This window comes from Poecilia formosa, unplaced genomic scaffold, assembly GCF_000485575.1.
Source record: "Poecilia formosa unplaced genomic scaffold, Poecilia_formosa-5.1.2 Scaffold148, whole genome shotgun sequence".
Classification (NCBI taxonomy): domain Eukaryota; kingdom Metazoa; phylum Chordata; class Actinopteri; order Cyprinodontiformes; family Poeciliidae; genus Poecilia; species Poecilia formosa.
This window is the reverse complement of record NW_006800087.1, coordinates 64,332-81,520: the sequence shown is the minus strand read 5'-3', so window position 1 is coordinate 81,520 and position 17,189 is coordinate 64,332. Positions and strand designations below refer to the sequence as shown.

At 35.9% G+C, this 17,189-nt stretch overlaps 2 protein-coding genes across 3 annotated transcripts in view; both read right to left on the bottom strand.

The window, feature by feature from the left end:
• The window catches only part of gpat2 (glycerol-3-phosphate acyltransferase 2, mitochondrial), a 135,308-nt gene extending 128,944 nt beyond the window's left edge, over positions 1–6,364 (bottom strand). For both annotated transcript variants that reach the window (XM_016677111.1, XM_007563495.2), the window contains exons 1-2: positions 6,228–6,364; positions 828–893 (exon numbers count right to left, since the gene is read on the bottom strand). The gene's annotated coding sequence lies outside the window, so the exon portion shown is untranslated. The remainder of the gene's footprint in view (positions 1–827; positions 894–6,227) is intronic.
• The window catches only part of LOC103145867 (lymphocyte antigen 6 family member D), a 670,619-nt gene that overhangs the window by 597,015 nt on the left and 56,415 nt on the right, over positions 1–17,189 (bottom strand). The window lies entirely within an intron of this gene.

Genomic DNA, 17,189 nt, shown 5'->3' with positions numbered 1-17,189 from the left:
TGATAGTGTATCCGTTAACCCTTAAAAACCACAGGTGAGATCTATATTTTACAAGTCTTGTGACCACCTCAAAGCTATCAACACTTTTCCTGTATTTACAGCCTCCCACCCTCAAGTACCAAGCAATCACATGACTCTCTGAGCAACCTCTTATGGATACAAATGCAATCACTTTCCATCAAATATCACAAACCACTGACACGGCAGCCCCTGATACAACCCGCTCACAAGATGCATTACCTACAAATCAAGGCTGTCCTCCAGCTTGTTAAAAATAAAAGCTGGGTGGGAAATGTATTCTTGGTTCAAGGTTTGTAGCATGGCTGTACTTCAAAGATCAGAGAGTACACTGATGTTAATAGTAAGAAACAGGAAGAGTGTTTTCATTACAGTGTTTGTTAGGTTCAGATGAAAGTAATGAACAATTTTCTTCATGGTATTAATGTATAGCAAGACTTTAAAAAGTTATGATTTCAAAACTGTAAAAGTTTTTTCAAGTTTCTATCCAGGCAGTACTCATCATTTAGAGGACTGTTTGTTTTCACCATTTACTGTGACAGTGATGAAAATGCACAGTTGCTACTGCCCCTTAAAAAGTAGCAGCTTAGTGACTTCTTCAATAGTAGTTAAAAGATAAATAAATAAATAAATAAAAACGACTGAGGAATTGAGAAAAAAAATCAATACTGGCAAGAATAAAACAATGTTACAACACACAACAACTGCAAAATGTAAATGCTACAGACAATAGACTGAGCAAGGACAAAGCTGACTTTTCATATTTTGCTGTGCATTGTTGGCAAGAGGACGACTATTGTTTGTCCTACCTTATTCTATAGCAGCAAAGAAGTTTATGTTTTGAAGACCACTGGCAGCTAGATGCTCTGGGTAGCCTTGGAAAAGAAAGAAAACTTGTTAGAAAAAAGTACTTTAGCACTAATAATATCTTGAAGGACACATTCATGACAACAAGATGGAGATCCACGTGTGACAAACAAAAACTACAATTACAATTCTTTCATTTCTAAGAACATTTATCTGTGCCGAGCTAGAGGAACAAAGATCATCCCAAACACAGGGTTTGTAAAAAAATGTATCCGACATGTTCCCCTTCCAGTGATAAATAATTGTCACCCCACTATGAAAGGAGGCAAAAGAAGAAAAGGAATAAACCTTTCAAGGAATGAAAGTGCGGCATCTTCAGAGTGATTAGGTATTCACAAGCAGACAAGTCAAATCAGCAGTAATAGAGAAGACATCAATGCAGCGAGCAAAGACAAATGAGAGATGAGAGCCAAGAGATCTGAAGGGAGGAGAAAACCTCTGACTCAGAGCTCATCTGACTGCAGAGAACAAATCCATCCTATATATCATGATGTATTCCTGCACTATTCACAGCCATTCATTCACTGGGATAAGACAACCGGTAGAGATGGACATCGCAGCTTCTGTTAATAAACTCGATCCATTTTAGGCCTGCTATCGCTACACAGCTGTACGCTCTTGCAGCCAGAAGAAATGGGGATTAGCTCATGTACTAACATGACACAAACGCAGGCTTCCCTCCTCTCCTCTTCTCTCCTCTCCATCAGAGGGTGAAATGACATGATACCTCTGATCCTGTCAGAGCCTAAAAATACACAGTATAATAGGACTTTCAGTGGGGCTTTCAGTTCCTCTCATTTTTCACCAGTTGCTCCTTTTTTGCCTGAGTATTACGCACATGTCGGCAAGCCTTTCAGATGGAATTTTGTGGAAATAACAATTATAATTGGAAAACAGCCTAATGATAAACAGTTTTAACAAAGAAAACATTGCAACTTCTGACATTTATGCAGAGAAAACGAACTTGTATACCAATCCTAATCAGCTTGTGGTTATAATCCATGTCATTTAAATGTGTGTTTGGTTGTTTTCTTTGGAATAATACCAACGTTTATAAGCATTGGTTCTTTTCATTATCCCACCAACTTGTTTTCTGCAAAAGCAATTCTTACCAACTTAACTCCTATTGGGGAAAAAAAGGTGCAGACATTGTATTCAAACTATATTTCATTCTGCCGTCAATAAAGGGGAGACAGTAATAATCTGGTTTAAAAAGCTTATTACATAAAAGTGAACAAATGGTGATCATAAAATGCTACACTGGGACAGACCTTTAGTGCTCTTAATGTGCTCATTTTTTTCAACTGACAAAATAATCTTAAGATTGTATTTTAAAAATTACAGAAGGTTTGTTGTGACAAGGAGAAAATTAGATGAATCAATAATTGAAGTAACTGTCAACTAATTTAGTAATCAATTAATCATTAACTGGATTATACTCAACAGTAAAAACAGTATATATATATATATATATATATACACACACACACACACACATTTTTCATTTACTACAAAAACACCTTTAACTGTATGTTTAAGACAAAACTTCAAGTGGTTATTTATAGATAATAGTTTTATCTACATAGCATTTTATGCAGTAAAATGTTTTTCTTATTTAGAAAAGTAATTTAATTATTTACGTTTTTCTGATATTGTATTAAAAAAGGATTAATTGGTAGATTTAAAAAAAACTGTAGAATTTGTTTACTTTTTGTATCAATTTAGTCAATTAATCATGAGAATAATCAATAAAAGAATCTACTACTAAATTAATTGTTAGTTGCAGCCCAAGTTGTGACATAAATTACCTCAAGCATATTTGTTAATCATTATTTTTAGTCAACACCTAACATGAAAGGTCAGAACAGATTATCTGCTGGGGATCTAAGGCGCTCCTAAAGATCTTTTTGGTGAAAATGGCCACTTTCCATGGTGTCAAATGTTGAAGAAGCAGCTAATTTCTGATGAGATTAGCTCATCTGTGATGAATAATGTTCGTCATCCATGCATGAAGTTGGTGCAGATTGGAGCGCTCCTTCAGTGATAAACTGCTGCAGCCATGAAGCACAAAGCAGCGTTACTGCAGATTCTTCCTCCCAGACTCTATAAACATCACTGATCCCAAACAAACTAAGTGTTCATATGCATCCCTGACATTTGCAAATTTTTTCTATGGTTTTGTAAATATTCAGTTTTTTTATGTACTAGCTACACATAAAGCTTTTGTATATTTTTTAAATTATCCTACACAGTTGCACTTTTATCTGAGTTTTTTTTTAATGATTTCTATTAAACTCCACAGTATTATTTTTTTTATTCTGTAACAGACTTTATAGTCTTTTACTCTGACTTTGTGTTTCTATATTTCTATCTTGGTGTGAACCCACATGCTTTGACTTGCCTGTCACTTTGCTGCTGGTACACCTGAATTTCCCCACTGAGGGACAACAAAGGTTATTTCCATTTCTATGTTTGCTATATTACCTTTTTCAACAACAATAAAGACAGGCTTCTCCTTACACACAGCAAGTCAGGAGAAACTCCAGTTCTTTTGTGTACATGTTTGTGAGCTGCATGTCAGTGAAGTTCAGCAACGCTCCATCTCACTGGTTCTTCTCAATTAATCAAGGTAGATTTGAACTTAAAATTAAAGACAAATGGACGGTCTGAATGCTCTATAACGTCTATAACAATCAGATGCATTAGCATCAGACACTAAAGATGAGTCGACAGACAAGACAAAGCCACATTAAGTGTATTTAAAGCTGAATGCATTTAATGAAATCAGACAATTTGTCTGTTTATAGCATTTTCTTCTATTTTCTGCTTGTATAAATATCAATCCCAGGTTCTGAATTAACAAAGTGCCTGTATGAGGTCAATCTGAAAAGATTTGCCTGTCCATTTCAAGTACATCATTTAATGTATTTAATATGACATTAAGAAACAAGCTGAAATATTTTAATATCTTAACTTTAATTGTTAAACATTTAAAATGTTTTTTGTTTTTGTTTTTTTGTCATGCTGAAGTTGGCCTAATACGTTTGAGCTATTTTGCACTTTAACATCTTCAGATCTAGGAGTTAAAAGAAACTAAAACAACATTGCTTTTAATGTTTTTAAGAACAATTTGTCATTTAGATTTTTCAAGGAACAAGTTGATCTACTAGCAGACTTTAAAGTCAATAATAATCATTATACTTATCTATAAAGTAATTTCAATCAACAGTTACTAGAAGATGAAAACATTCAATAAAATAAGCAAAAACAATAAAACTAGTAAACTTTACACTGAATTGACACAAATGGATCTTTAAAAACCTCTAAAGAGAGTTTTTAAAACCAACAGGTTTTTTTTCTATAGGAGGATTAGTCAGTGTAGGGTTATAATATTGATGCAAACTAACCATAAAATCACTGTAAATATTTCTGTAAATTAAAGTGTGTATCCAAGTAATTTTTCACTCAGGAATCAAATGAATACCTAGATTTATGTGACAGAAGATAAATACAACCACAGTAATACGCCATTATTTTATGTGCATACTGCAGGAAAACCCCTGCAAGACACAACTAAAGAAATATTGCTCCATTTTTTTTCACTCATCAAATTGAAAGAATCATGAATAGCAAAACTTATGACTGCACTTATTTTGCAAAAGAAGCATCTGTGAAATCATTAATCAGACAACTCTGTAGTTTTGGCTTTTCTCACTGAAATGTTGCAGCATTTTCACATACATGATTTTGACTTAAATCTTTAGTTTATCAAATGAAAACTAATGAAACAAAGATGATGTGAAAATAAAACGACTTCAACTGCAGCTGATGGATCCTGTAGAGCTGAGACTGTAAAATCATAAATTCAATATAAAGAAGGTAAACAAGACTTTAATCACGGGAAAGTGCTAAATGAAGGCAACTGGACCTGCTCGATTTCCTTGATATTTCACCCCTCATCTGAAAGGCTTTCTTAGTTGTCGGAAAAACCTGTTGGCTTTTCTATCTAAAAAGAAATTCAAGCAAGTGCAAATGCCTTCATTAAATCCGTGCTGATAATTTGTGTCCAGTTCAAAGCGCTCGCTGATGCTTTCAGAACTCCTGCTTTTGACCTCTTAATATGTGTGTATTAATATGTTTTGAATTTCATCAGCTATATGGGTGATTTTGGTTAAAAGGGATCCAATATAAGCTGCCAGAATTGCTGTTCAGTGATATCTCTATCCTCACTCTTCTCTGCTTTTTTCTTATAGTAGAGAAATTAAAATGTCCCAGAAACAAATAGCTTCATTACATTTTCAGAATGGAAAATTTAATATTCTGTAAAATATTAAATCCCAATGTCAAATTAAAAACATTGGTGTTTGCAATTGAGCAAAAATAAAGGACCGTTAGGACCCAATATTTGGTAAATTATTGCATGCATTTCTAGATAACTATGTATGAGATTTGTTTTTTTACACATTACAAGAGCCACACTTTAAGTGACTATTTTAAGAAAATTGCTACTTTTTCTAAAATCAGTTTAAACAGAAGAAATAACAAAAACCTTAACTGGTTTTGACACCACAACGTTTTCCAACATTAGTTTACCTTAATCCCTGTATGTATATGAATTCATGGTAAAATCTTTTTGTATATCTCTTAAAAGTAACACAAAATACCCTTTTGGTATCCATATGAATTAGGGGAACAAAAATTACTCAATTTTCAGCTTGTAAAATGTAAAATTTTAACGAACACATTCATTACTTTACTATCCAACTTTTTTTTTTTTTCCATTATTTAAATTTACAAACGCAATCAATACCAGTCAGCTAAATGTGCTTTTTTTCCAGCCCTGGTCCTCAAGCCACACTGCCCTGCATGTCTCATGTTTTCCTGCTTTAACACACATCGCAGTTCAGCAAATACTGTTAATCAGCAATCAATTCAAGTCAGGTGTACAGAGCCAGGGAAACATTTAAAACATGGAGCCAACGACACAGACTCCATACTGAGAAGGAAATTCAGCCGTTTTATTCAGGGACACATTTAAAAGTTTCAGGACACTTTGAAGACCCTAATTCTATCCTGTCCAAAGCCCAGCTTTTCTTAGCATTAAAATTCATCAAACCTGCAGCAACAAGGTAGTTGCACGAAAGCAGTGCTGTGAGCCGACAGGCGTTTTGCTTCTGCGCACCATCTCTCGGTGCGCTAAGCTACACCTGTTCACAACATTAGCTAGCAGCCGGTAAAATCCTCAGTGGAAAGCAAAAAAAAAAAAAAAAATAACACCGCATCTGTTCTGTGAAACCCCGAGAAGCATTTCAATACACAAACAGTTTTACAGCAACACTTACCAGAATGTTGAGCATATGTTTTAAAACTTTTAAGAGTTTTTGTTGTTGTTGTTATTGCTGATTTACTTTATCCTCTTTCCAAAGTCAGGGTTCAATTGGAAACAAAGATGGTCGCCGGAAATGACATTCACCAAACATCGCGTTATCTGATAGGTCGCTTTCGAAAATAAGGATGTTTATTTTAAGAGTATAGATGACCATAATACAACTCGAACCTGACAAGTCATTTTAGCTGATTAATAAATATTGCCTTGTGTATTATCAAAAATATGCATATTATGTTAATTTTTCTAGTTTTATTCGACATTCATGAATCAAAATATCTTGTCTCTAAATCATTGTGAAGTTTGTCACGTAAAAGATTAAAAACTACAACCTATAGTTATATATATATAGTTATAGTATCTAATAATTTGTTGTGATGCCTTTTTTTAACCTGTTGACCATAAATTATATAATTTTAGGTGTGTTAGGAAAAAAAATAACTGTGTGTTATCGTCTTTTTTGTTTTCAGTGGTAATTGAAAAGTTCAAGATCAAATTTATGAGGAATTTATAGAATTTTTATCTTCAATGAGCTGCATTTTTTTTAACAACACAGACTCCAAAAAAGTAAAACTGTATCATTTGGCTGCACCATATTAGGAGAAATATCATATTTGACAATACTGATGAAAGTCACAATGGTATGACAATGGGACTTGAATGAATAAACAAATAATTAAAAACAGTAGGCTCATTTTGTTTTGTGATAAAAGAAAACACCCCAAATAGAGAGCAGCTTAGAAATTTAATTTAATTAATTTAATCTTTTCTAGCCCATTAGGAGTCAGCACAGCAAACACCTGTCAGAATGTTTTCTGTTTCATTATGTTAATAAAAACATTACAATATTGCCTTTTTCAGGAAGGTTCTCAAAACAAAACAAGATTAATGTTCTATTTAAAGGATCAGTACCTATGCCTTGAACCCGTCCACATTTTTGACAAATTACAACCACAGGTGTTATTGCATTTTATTCTGCTATAAGATTTATTTGGATTTTATGTAAAAGACCAACACAAATTATTTTAAAGTGGTAGGTATATTTCAAAATCCTTTACAGACAAATTATACATGTGCTGCCCATGCCCCTTTACTCTAAACCCACTAAATAAAGTAATTACCTTAAAAACATTCCCTTATTAGCAAAACAGTCCACTTGTGATTAGTTCAATGCTGTTTCAGCACAAGCCTCAGGGTTGTGTTGGATAACATTAGAGAACAAACAGCATCATAAAGACCAGGAAACCGTCTTCAACACACATGGGAAAAACTAGTAGCATGCTGTGGGGATGCTTTAAAAGTCCTAAACGTTAAGCAGTCAGTATAAAACTCAATAAACATAACTTGGCTGAATTGCAAGCATCATGATTTCTACATGTTGTACTGTGGTGCTTTTGTCAGTAGGGTTTAATTGGTAGGGAAATGAAGAGCAGTGTGCTCAGCATAACACACTAAGTGCATCAAGAATTCATTTTCTGCTCCGTCTTTTGGGAAGAGAGTTATTTTCCAAACACCTGGCGCATGATTTACTGTATTGTAAGTAGGTACACAAGTATTGACCAGGCTTGGATGGATATGATATTCACTCAGGGTTCTTTTACTGATTACCTCTCTCTCTCTCTCTCTCTCTCTCTCTGGGAGTGAAGTTATGCTAATCAGTGAAATCACCTGCAGTGATCCCCATTGATTCAGCATCATTCCTCTTTTTCACAGTGACATGGGCTCCTTGCTGGGAGCACTGTTTAGCTGAATAGCTGCAGAAATGAGAGAAGCTGTTCTTGGAAAAGCCCAAAGAAAACACAGGTGTATCCCTACAAGGGAGCTCAGCCAGTATGTCCTCACTGGGAACAGACTTCACACATGAAAACACTTGCAAAACATAGGTAATCAGACACCGATGTCGTGCAGAATCAGAAATCAAAGAACAGAATACCCTCAGACACAATGTCACCTTATAAGATTAACTGGTAAATATGAAAATTGTTTGCTTACACATTTCAAGTGGACAGCCACAGTATGTTGAACCTCCAGCCATGAAGTAGTGAATACAACGGGCTGGTATGACAACTGTTGAGGTTTGGGAAGTGCAACATTTAATCAGAGATGACATCAGTTTGGAAAACAGTTTTTTCCAAAAAGCACTCTCAACCAAATTTGCTACAGACATTTCCTGTGTTCAAATATCCAAAAATATCAGAAAGTGCATTTTTTGCCATAAGCTGTTTTTCCATCATGAGGTCTGAAAAGTGCTTTCCTGTTTTCATTAAATAACATAAATAAAAAAACCTATGAGTGAATTTATAGAAATGGACCAGAACCCTCCTTTTGCTGAGTCATCTGCTATCATTATGAACCAGCAAGTTTTTGGCAAGCCGCTCATGGAACAGGTGGTGCTGTAAGCTAGATGCAGAGAGAGTAAAATTAATAATAATCACAATGGTCTCCATCGTGTTGTTCAAGTTCTCTACTGAGCTTTGCAAACTGCATGGACTGGTGGATGATAGAAAATAAAAAAAAACTGCATATGTGGAGCAATACCTGGAAGTCTGTTAATTAGCTGATGGACCTTAAAGAACAAAGATGCAAAGCTAAGCTGTGTTGGTGCAGTTTGTCCATTCATCCACAGCAAATGGCGCTTTTAATGGATGATGCTCATCCTAAATCTTTTGTCAACCACAACTTCATAGAGGAGAGTGACCATGCATTCTGTCATAACTTTAGCCTAAGTAAAAAGTTGCTTCTGCTGTGTTAAAGTCAAAGCTATGCTGATGTCCTCATTGCTGTCTCCTGTTCTGTGGAAATGTGTCCAATAGCTAGTTGAATTCACTGGAAGCATGCAAGCAGGCTCTGTGCTTTACATCTCTGCTCCTCAGATTCAAACAGCTATTGATTTGTACTGTGGTGTTTTTTCTTTATTGTACAACTTATAACTTTTGGTGTTAACAGAATAAGCAAACTCATCAATGTACTTTTATTCTAGAATAGTTTCCATCTTTTTGTCTTTGAAAGAGACGTTTTGAAGCTATTTGACTTTGTTAACTTTCACACTGTTCTTCTGTACTGCCTTTGGTCAAGTAAATCAGGTAAAAAGTGTTACACATGTTGGTGCCAAGGTTTCCTCTACAGATAATCTACTGAACTGATATGCACTCCGTTGAATCATAGCAGCTGACGTGTATTTTATAATATTAGATCCACAAACTGGCAGGAGTTCCAGGCATTTTTCATGGGGGCACAAGGAGTTTTAAAAGTATTTGGGCCTCGGGTCACTAAATGGATAGGTCTGATTTAGGCTCCCCCTTAAGTCAAATGCTGGCACCGTGGTGTGGAGAATGGTTATTAAATCTTCTTTACAGTTATGCCAACTTTTTGTTGCTCTATTACATATAAAGTCCACAAAATGTAATAAAATTACTGAGTGAAAAGTGATGTGAAAATCTTTAAGGGGTAGGACTACTGCAGGGACTACATGTCTAGTTTTGGTTGTGCTGCTTTTGACAATGCCACGCATTACAGAAGCAGTTTATTTAATGGCTTGACAAACACATTTAACAATGCCTTCCACTTAACCTGTCTCCTTCTTATTTCCATTTTTTAATAATCTTCTTCTGTGCAGCTTTAGGTGTTAAAGAGGCAAGAGACGTGGTGCAAAGTGACAGCGCACAGCAAAGCCCTTGTCAAGTTTAACAGCTCCCTATCTGGGAAGCGGTGACGAAGAATAAAATCTTTACGGAGAAAGAAAAAAGAGCCATATGCTCCTGGTTAATTATGGATTTTTTAATAACATATTTATTGTAGGCATGAAAAATTCATAGTTTTTTTGAGCCAAGTGCGTCTCTCAGCTTGATCAACCGTGGAGATGCATTACCGGCTGACTCACCATATATGCTTTGAATATCTTTAATTGCTATCTGTTCCATGTAGGCGTTCCTCTGCTCTTTATCCAGAGGGCACGTTCAGACAAGCAGAAGATTTGGGTGATTATAGGGATAGACCCACTTTGAACTGTATATAAATTACACATTTTAACCAGACTGATATATTGGGTCTTTCTAAGACTTTTCAGCATGTATCAATGCAATAATTGCCTTAGGCGCTACAAGAATCGCATATGTGCCCAAGAAAAGTTTGAGAGGAACATTTAGCTTTAAGAGATGCTGAACATGTTTTGTATTCAGTCAAGCTGATATAGAACTCAGTATGCATCTCTGCGCTCACTGGATGGGTTGTCTGCTGGTGAAAGGCCCTGCAAACTTACTTTAGCCTCTAAGAGAGTATTTAACATTCAGAAATGCGCGCAAGTTTAAGTGCAAAGTGTAAAAGTCACCCTGCCTTGAGCACTGACAGACCCCGACTTCCTGTTAGCCCTGTGTCATGATTCATTTTTGTTCTTTCTGACACCCGACAGGCACGGTGCACAATTTAGGGAATTTTGCTTCTGTCAATCAGAAGCGCCAATGCCAATCAAATTACTCTGTTCTCTCTTGGCTCCCCTCTTGTCTTTAATCACGCAGTCAGCTGCTTTTGTCATCTGGCGTGCAGTGACAACCACAGGAGGCGATCTGTATTCAACAATCATACATTGCAACACTCCCGCCGCCTCCATGCACTATATTGAAATAAGAGTGTGAGAAGTCTCGAAGAGGAAGAGAATAAGAGCGCACACATGCACATAAAGGCTCCTGGATATAAGAGCCACGCTCTCCATTTGGCTGTGCTTTTACAGATATGAAACTCTCAGAGGAACATTCTGGCATTATTGTCCTCAAGTGGCACAGAAATGTAAACACAAAAAGTTTGCTTAAGTTAATTATTCCATTTCCACTTGGTTGTCTATTTGCATAAATTCCAGCAGCTCTATGAATACATTATAGACTTGAAAAACAAATCCATCATTTGCATTCAGGTTCTAAGTTTACATGCACACATCATCGGTGTGAGTGTCTTAATAATTTGGGAGATTTTTAATGATACATCTGAGCCATTCTTTTCTCGGGTTGGAATGATGCTACAGTATGTATCTTCAATAATTAATAGTGATAAAAAAAAACAAACTAGACAAATACGTTTGAATTCTCACAGGATGAACATTTTTGGATGCAGGCTCCAATGTATTCATACACGCCCAAAACATTTTGAACACGTGTAAGTTCCTTCGCAAGCTGCAGACATCATCAGACTTTTTGGACCTTTGCAGGATCCAGACTTTTGACAGAGTTTATGGAGTTTATTTAATTTGGTCGTACTGTAGGCAGAGAACTGGTCTTGAAGAATGGTTAATACATTTTCAATAGTCTCAATGTTAGTCTATTTTTTCTATTCCCAAATCAGTTCTGATGTATGTTTGGGGTTGATGTCCCATTGAAACATCAGCTTATGTCCCCCAAGAAAATCCGTCTAAAAGAACTCTGTGAAGAATTTTAATTAATGTGAATGATAACAACATTTAATTTCCATTTGGGATCAGTAAAGTATTTTTGAATTTTTATTTGAATCTGAACCTGTTGATTTGAGGTAAAGTTAAAGAAGCTAGATGTGAGGATCTTGGTTCTTATCAGTTGGTTTGCAAACAACATTTGGTGTCAGATGGAGATGATAGACACTCAAGTAATAGAGAGTAACAGCTTTTATGTGTTTACATTGCTCGCTTATGGTCCCCAGGCAGGTTCAAATAGCATTAAAATACACTGCTCTGTTAATTCATGGTTGACGCCATTAATTTCTTTAAATTAGGTTCAACTAGTAAAGCGTGTGCCTGTTCTGAGAGAAAAATATCAGTACAACATTTTTCCTTTTACTGAGGAGAACCTAGGTTTCATTTTCTAAATTTCTCTTGGATTAGGATTAGCATATAGGAGCGAGTATTGTCTTGAATCCATTTTTTATTCAAAAAAAGCATGTAGACTTTTTAAATGGTTTCCACATTTCATGTTAAAATCATAACTCTCAATGGATTTCTTTGGTGTTTTCCGTGATGGATCAGCACAAAGTTGTGTATATGAAGCAGAAGGAAAGGGTATGTGGGTCTCACCATTATTCAGAGAAGCATCAAGAATCCCACACTAGCGGGGTGCTGCAGTGGTGCAGGGGCAAGGCACAGCCCATGCATTGAGGTCTTGGTCCTCGTGCCAGTGGTCATGGGCTCAATTCCCAGCCTGGTGACATTTGCTGCATGTCTTCTCCCTCCTTCCTGTCAGCTTGACAGGATGGCAGCCACCAAAGCCAACAAAACCTTTAAATATAAAAAAAGAATCCCACACTAGCTATTAGGAAGAGCAGCCATTGCCACAGCAACAGTTAATGGGGATCCAGATAACCAAACAAGGAGGTATACACTACAATGAATACATTCAAAACAAAACACAGAACATAATCAATTGTTGTGACAAAAAAAAAAGAAATTGATTATCATGTGGACTAGGACAACCCTTTTTTTTTTTTTTACCTTGGCAGTTATTTTCTAATTTTCTGTTCTCTAATTGGAGGAGCTGCAGAGATCCACAGCTCAGATTGGAGAATCACTTGACAGGAAGCTAATAGTCAAGAAATTTGTCACAAGTCATAAAGGAAAATATGGGCAAATATGTAGAAGAAAATGATTTGCTCGGATGAGACCAAGATTTAACCATTTAGTGTAAGATGCTGTATGTGTCACGATGAACACAGGACACAACATGATGCTGCAACTGCTGTGTTTTCTTCCAGAGACGGTGCAGCTGGACACAGTTGAGGTAAATATGGAAACCCTGGGATAAAAACCTATCAGAGGACCTCACACTGTAGGAGAGGGACGCTTTTCAAAAGTGGTGGAACAAAGTTTTGATTCATGAAAGTAAATAAAATTGCATACTGTGCTATCAGATTTGTAAAACTTTAAAAACCATGTATCACTTTGGCTTCAGTTACCTGATAATGCAATATTTTACTTGTTTATTACATAAAATCCCATTGAAATACATTGTGGTTGCGGTTTTAAGATCTCAAAATGTGGAAAGCTTACATTTTCCAGGCACTGTGTATACCATACTGTATTCTGTACTTAATTGGTTAAATGTCGACAAAGTATACCTCTGACATAAACGTTTTTATAAAGCAGATGGACTAAAAATACCTATCTCGCAGCAGAATCTATTAAATGACAAAGTAGTTATCTAGTGACAGTCCATGTCTCTGCTGTGCAGTAAAGTGCTTCAGGGAAAATCACATCAATGTTTTGTAAAATGGCTTTGACATTTGACATTAACCATTACCAAATGACTGGCATGGGAACAATGTTTGTGTGCTTTAGCATCCTGGAATAAGCTCTGCTGTGATTCTGCTTCTAAGCACTTCCTACATTTCACAGCGATGCTTGTTGAAAATGTCTGACTTAAAGATCTCATTGTTTTCTTAACCGTCTCTGCAGAATATAGAAAGAGAGCAAGAGTTTCCTCTCTCCACTCACACATTCCCACTTTAATGTTTAAGAGAGCAATATTTTCCATAAAAAAAAATTGAAGCATTTCCATATTGTAAAATGCCCACGGAAGTGAAGCTGCTTCATCTTCAAAACACATTCTAGCGTTTTTTTTTTTTTTTTCAGAAAATGCATAATAATTTAAATGGTAATAACACAATATTCTGATCTGCCAGCACATTGCTACCCACACATGAGTGCATGTGCGGGTTGAGAGCTGAACGAGTCGAGAGACATCAGAACGCTGTGTTAACACAGTCTGCACTCCTTAATATCTTCGTCTGCTGCCCTCGTTCTTTGCTCTCTGAGGAATAAATACCTACTGATATAAAACAAAACAAAAGCTCTGAAAAGAAACAAAAAAAATTAGCATAAAACAAACGAGAACTGAAGTCACGTGGAGCTCTTCGTCCGCTTCTGTAATGAGAAGCCAGCCACTGAAATTAGCCGTATTAGAGCTTCAGAGCGGAGCGATGATGCTGGAAGTCTAAGGTCAGCAACCTCATTTCAGAAACTGTGTTACAGGTAAATTTCCTCTAATGTAATTTTGCAAATAAAACCCCAACAACCAGACGGTTTTATTGCTGTGAATTTTACATGGAGAGAAAAAAATGCTGGAAAATTCATATGAGCTCAAGTGAATTTGTTACAGCAGGAGAGTGAGTGATTCACATGTTTACACATAATCTGTTTAAATTAGGGTGGCGAGGAGAAACGGTCCTATAATTACAAACACAGCTGGTCCAAAACAAAAAAATATTCAGATGTTTTTTTTGCAATTTGACTGAATTCTGTTGCAGTGACTCCTCAAGGCAAGGATGCCATAAGGGATGTTATAAGAATAAAAAAGTCTGCAACAAAGAAGTGAGTTTCCTCTGTAATGCTCATGTTCATGTCCTCTTAGAGTTCAGAAATGAAGAATGTTCTCTTTACTTTGCCAAAAGCAGAAATACATGCCTGTTTTGTTCTGATGAGTTGTGTAGAGTAGGTTAATAAGGTACTGGCATTAGAAGAGCTTGGATGTGATCCTCATATTCGTCTTCCACAACCTTAAATTAGCAAAAGTTTGGACTTCCTAAAATTGTGAATAGCTAATATTCTCCTATGTTTATAATTTATTTATTTGCTTCATTTTTACCGTGCTGTAGAAGACATAAACAGAAAACAGTTCTAACGGGAGCAACATAGAAAATGTGATTAAAAATAAAATTAAAAATGTTAATTTCTAAAGGAATTCAAATATTAGTGAGGACAGTTTGAGCATGCTAACTGGTCACGATGTGTCTGTGATCCCTCCAGGAGCTCCTAAAAAAGAATCACCATTCATCCAGAGAAGGTTTGCAGAGTGAGTCGGACCCAAAGGCAGGAAGGCAACAGGCGTCAGGCAGAACACAACATGATGGGGCGATTAATTGAATGTGACACAACTTTGGACCTACAAAAGCTGAGGAGTCCAAAAGCCAACACAGAAGAACACGGGATTCAAGCTGGTATGAAGCAAACAGGAAAATCTGACAGTGAGAGGATGAAAATCAAATGCTTATGTATACTTGGATTGTGTTACTGCTTTTGGATGAAATACAGGGGAATCATTTCTAACAGGCAGCAGATTTTAAAAGCACTAAACGTCTCAGGGGAAGGTGGAGAAATGACTGATGAGTCAAACAATTATTTAAATTAATAAATTAAATGTCGAACTTTAAAAAATGTGCTGAAACATAACATGACACAAAGCTGACAACAAGAGGAATAAACATGAAAAAAGGCATAGAAAGGAGATTTTTTTTTTCCTTTTTTTGCGACTATACTATTAAACTGCAGTTTCTCAGATGTGTCGAGTCACTGTTGTCAGCACCTACTGTCTGTAGTGGTATTAGTATTGCTTTTGGCAGCTAACTCTAATTAGTTGGCTGCATTCATGCAAAATTGTATTTTGGTGATTACTTCAGGAGGTATATTTAAAAACCACAGAGACATAATAAAGGCTCCCTCAATATCACTGCTCAGTAATTCAGTTAAAATCAAAGTAGCATCTTGAATTAAATCCCAATAAATATGCAGTTTAGATTCGTTTTGAAATAGTGAAATAGTATTTTTTTCAAGCACTGAATTGCAGTCATATTCAGTTAGTTAGAATACGCATACTGGTGAGTTTACACATACTGTTTGTCAGATTAAAATCAGCTTTTCAAAATAATACTCAAGCTGGTATTAAACACTTTTTCAAAACTACATTACTGCTTTGAAAGCTTGTGTTTTTTATTGATCAGGTGTAATTTCCTCATTGTAAAAGTCATGTTTTTGTTAGCTGTAGGTGGAAAATCCTCATAGATAATAGAAATAAAGGCTTTCAAACATGACTCTGTGTGTAATTAATCTGATATAAAGTGTTTCACTTTGTAATAAATATGCATTTCAGTAATATTAAAATTTATGGAATTTTTGTAGATATTATGACTTAAAAACTGCTATTAGCCAGTCAGTTTTCATATTTTCTTACAGTCCCAGAACCATTTCTAATGTAGGGCAGTTTCTGATCTTTATTGACATGATGTGGAAATAAGCGAAAGAAAGTTGGTTGTCTCCAAAATCCTGTTCTGTGCGCCATCCCTAAATCTGTGCCACCCTGGACAGAGAGCCCATGTCAGGTCAGTCTAGGTGTGTGTAGCACAACTCAACTATTTTACACCCATTTAGACGTATTTGTAGAAATAAAATATGACATAATCCACAATCTACGTAAAACTGAGTATATTTGTAAGCTAGTTGAGCAGATGTGACACCTATATTGTGATACTGGGAGGATTTATGAGCTAAAACCTTAAAAAACAATGGATGTGTTCAGAGCTAATGCCACCCACAGCCCAGTTCCGCCGTTGGTTACCGTGGTGACAGAATGGAGGTTGATGGAGAGTCGCTGGTAACTGAGGAGATGCATAGATTTCATCCTGTAGCTCTGGAGTCGAGAGACATAAACAGATGCTGTTTGATCTCTGCTTTGTCAAAATCCTTTTTTTTATTTTTAAAAATCGATTTTATTTATATCAACAATTTTTAAATGAAAAACAAATAAATTATCTGTGTGCAAAGAAATAAAACTTAAAGTTTAGTAGTTTTTTTCGTTTTTATAGTTATTCCTTTCCTGTTTTTTATCCAGCCCAATTCAATTAAATCAAGAAAGTCAGAGGAAGTCACAGCTGTGAGAACTGCACAAAAATACCAAATGTAAAAACAATGGCGAACTGATTGCACACTTAATATCAGTACACAAAGTAAACTTGACAGTATTACAAAGAATAACAACAAATATCAGAGTCTAATTATGAAACTGGTTTTCTATAGTAGTTCTAAACAATGAAAAGCAACCCAGCACAGCAAGCACCACCCTCACATCTCAGCAGCTGAAACGCTCTGCAGCTGCAGCAGCGTGGAGTCGGCCCACTCCTCTGAGCTTCATAGGTG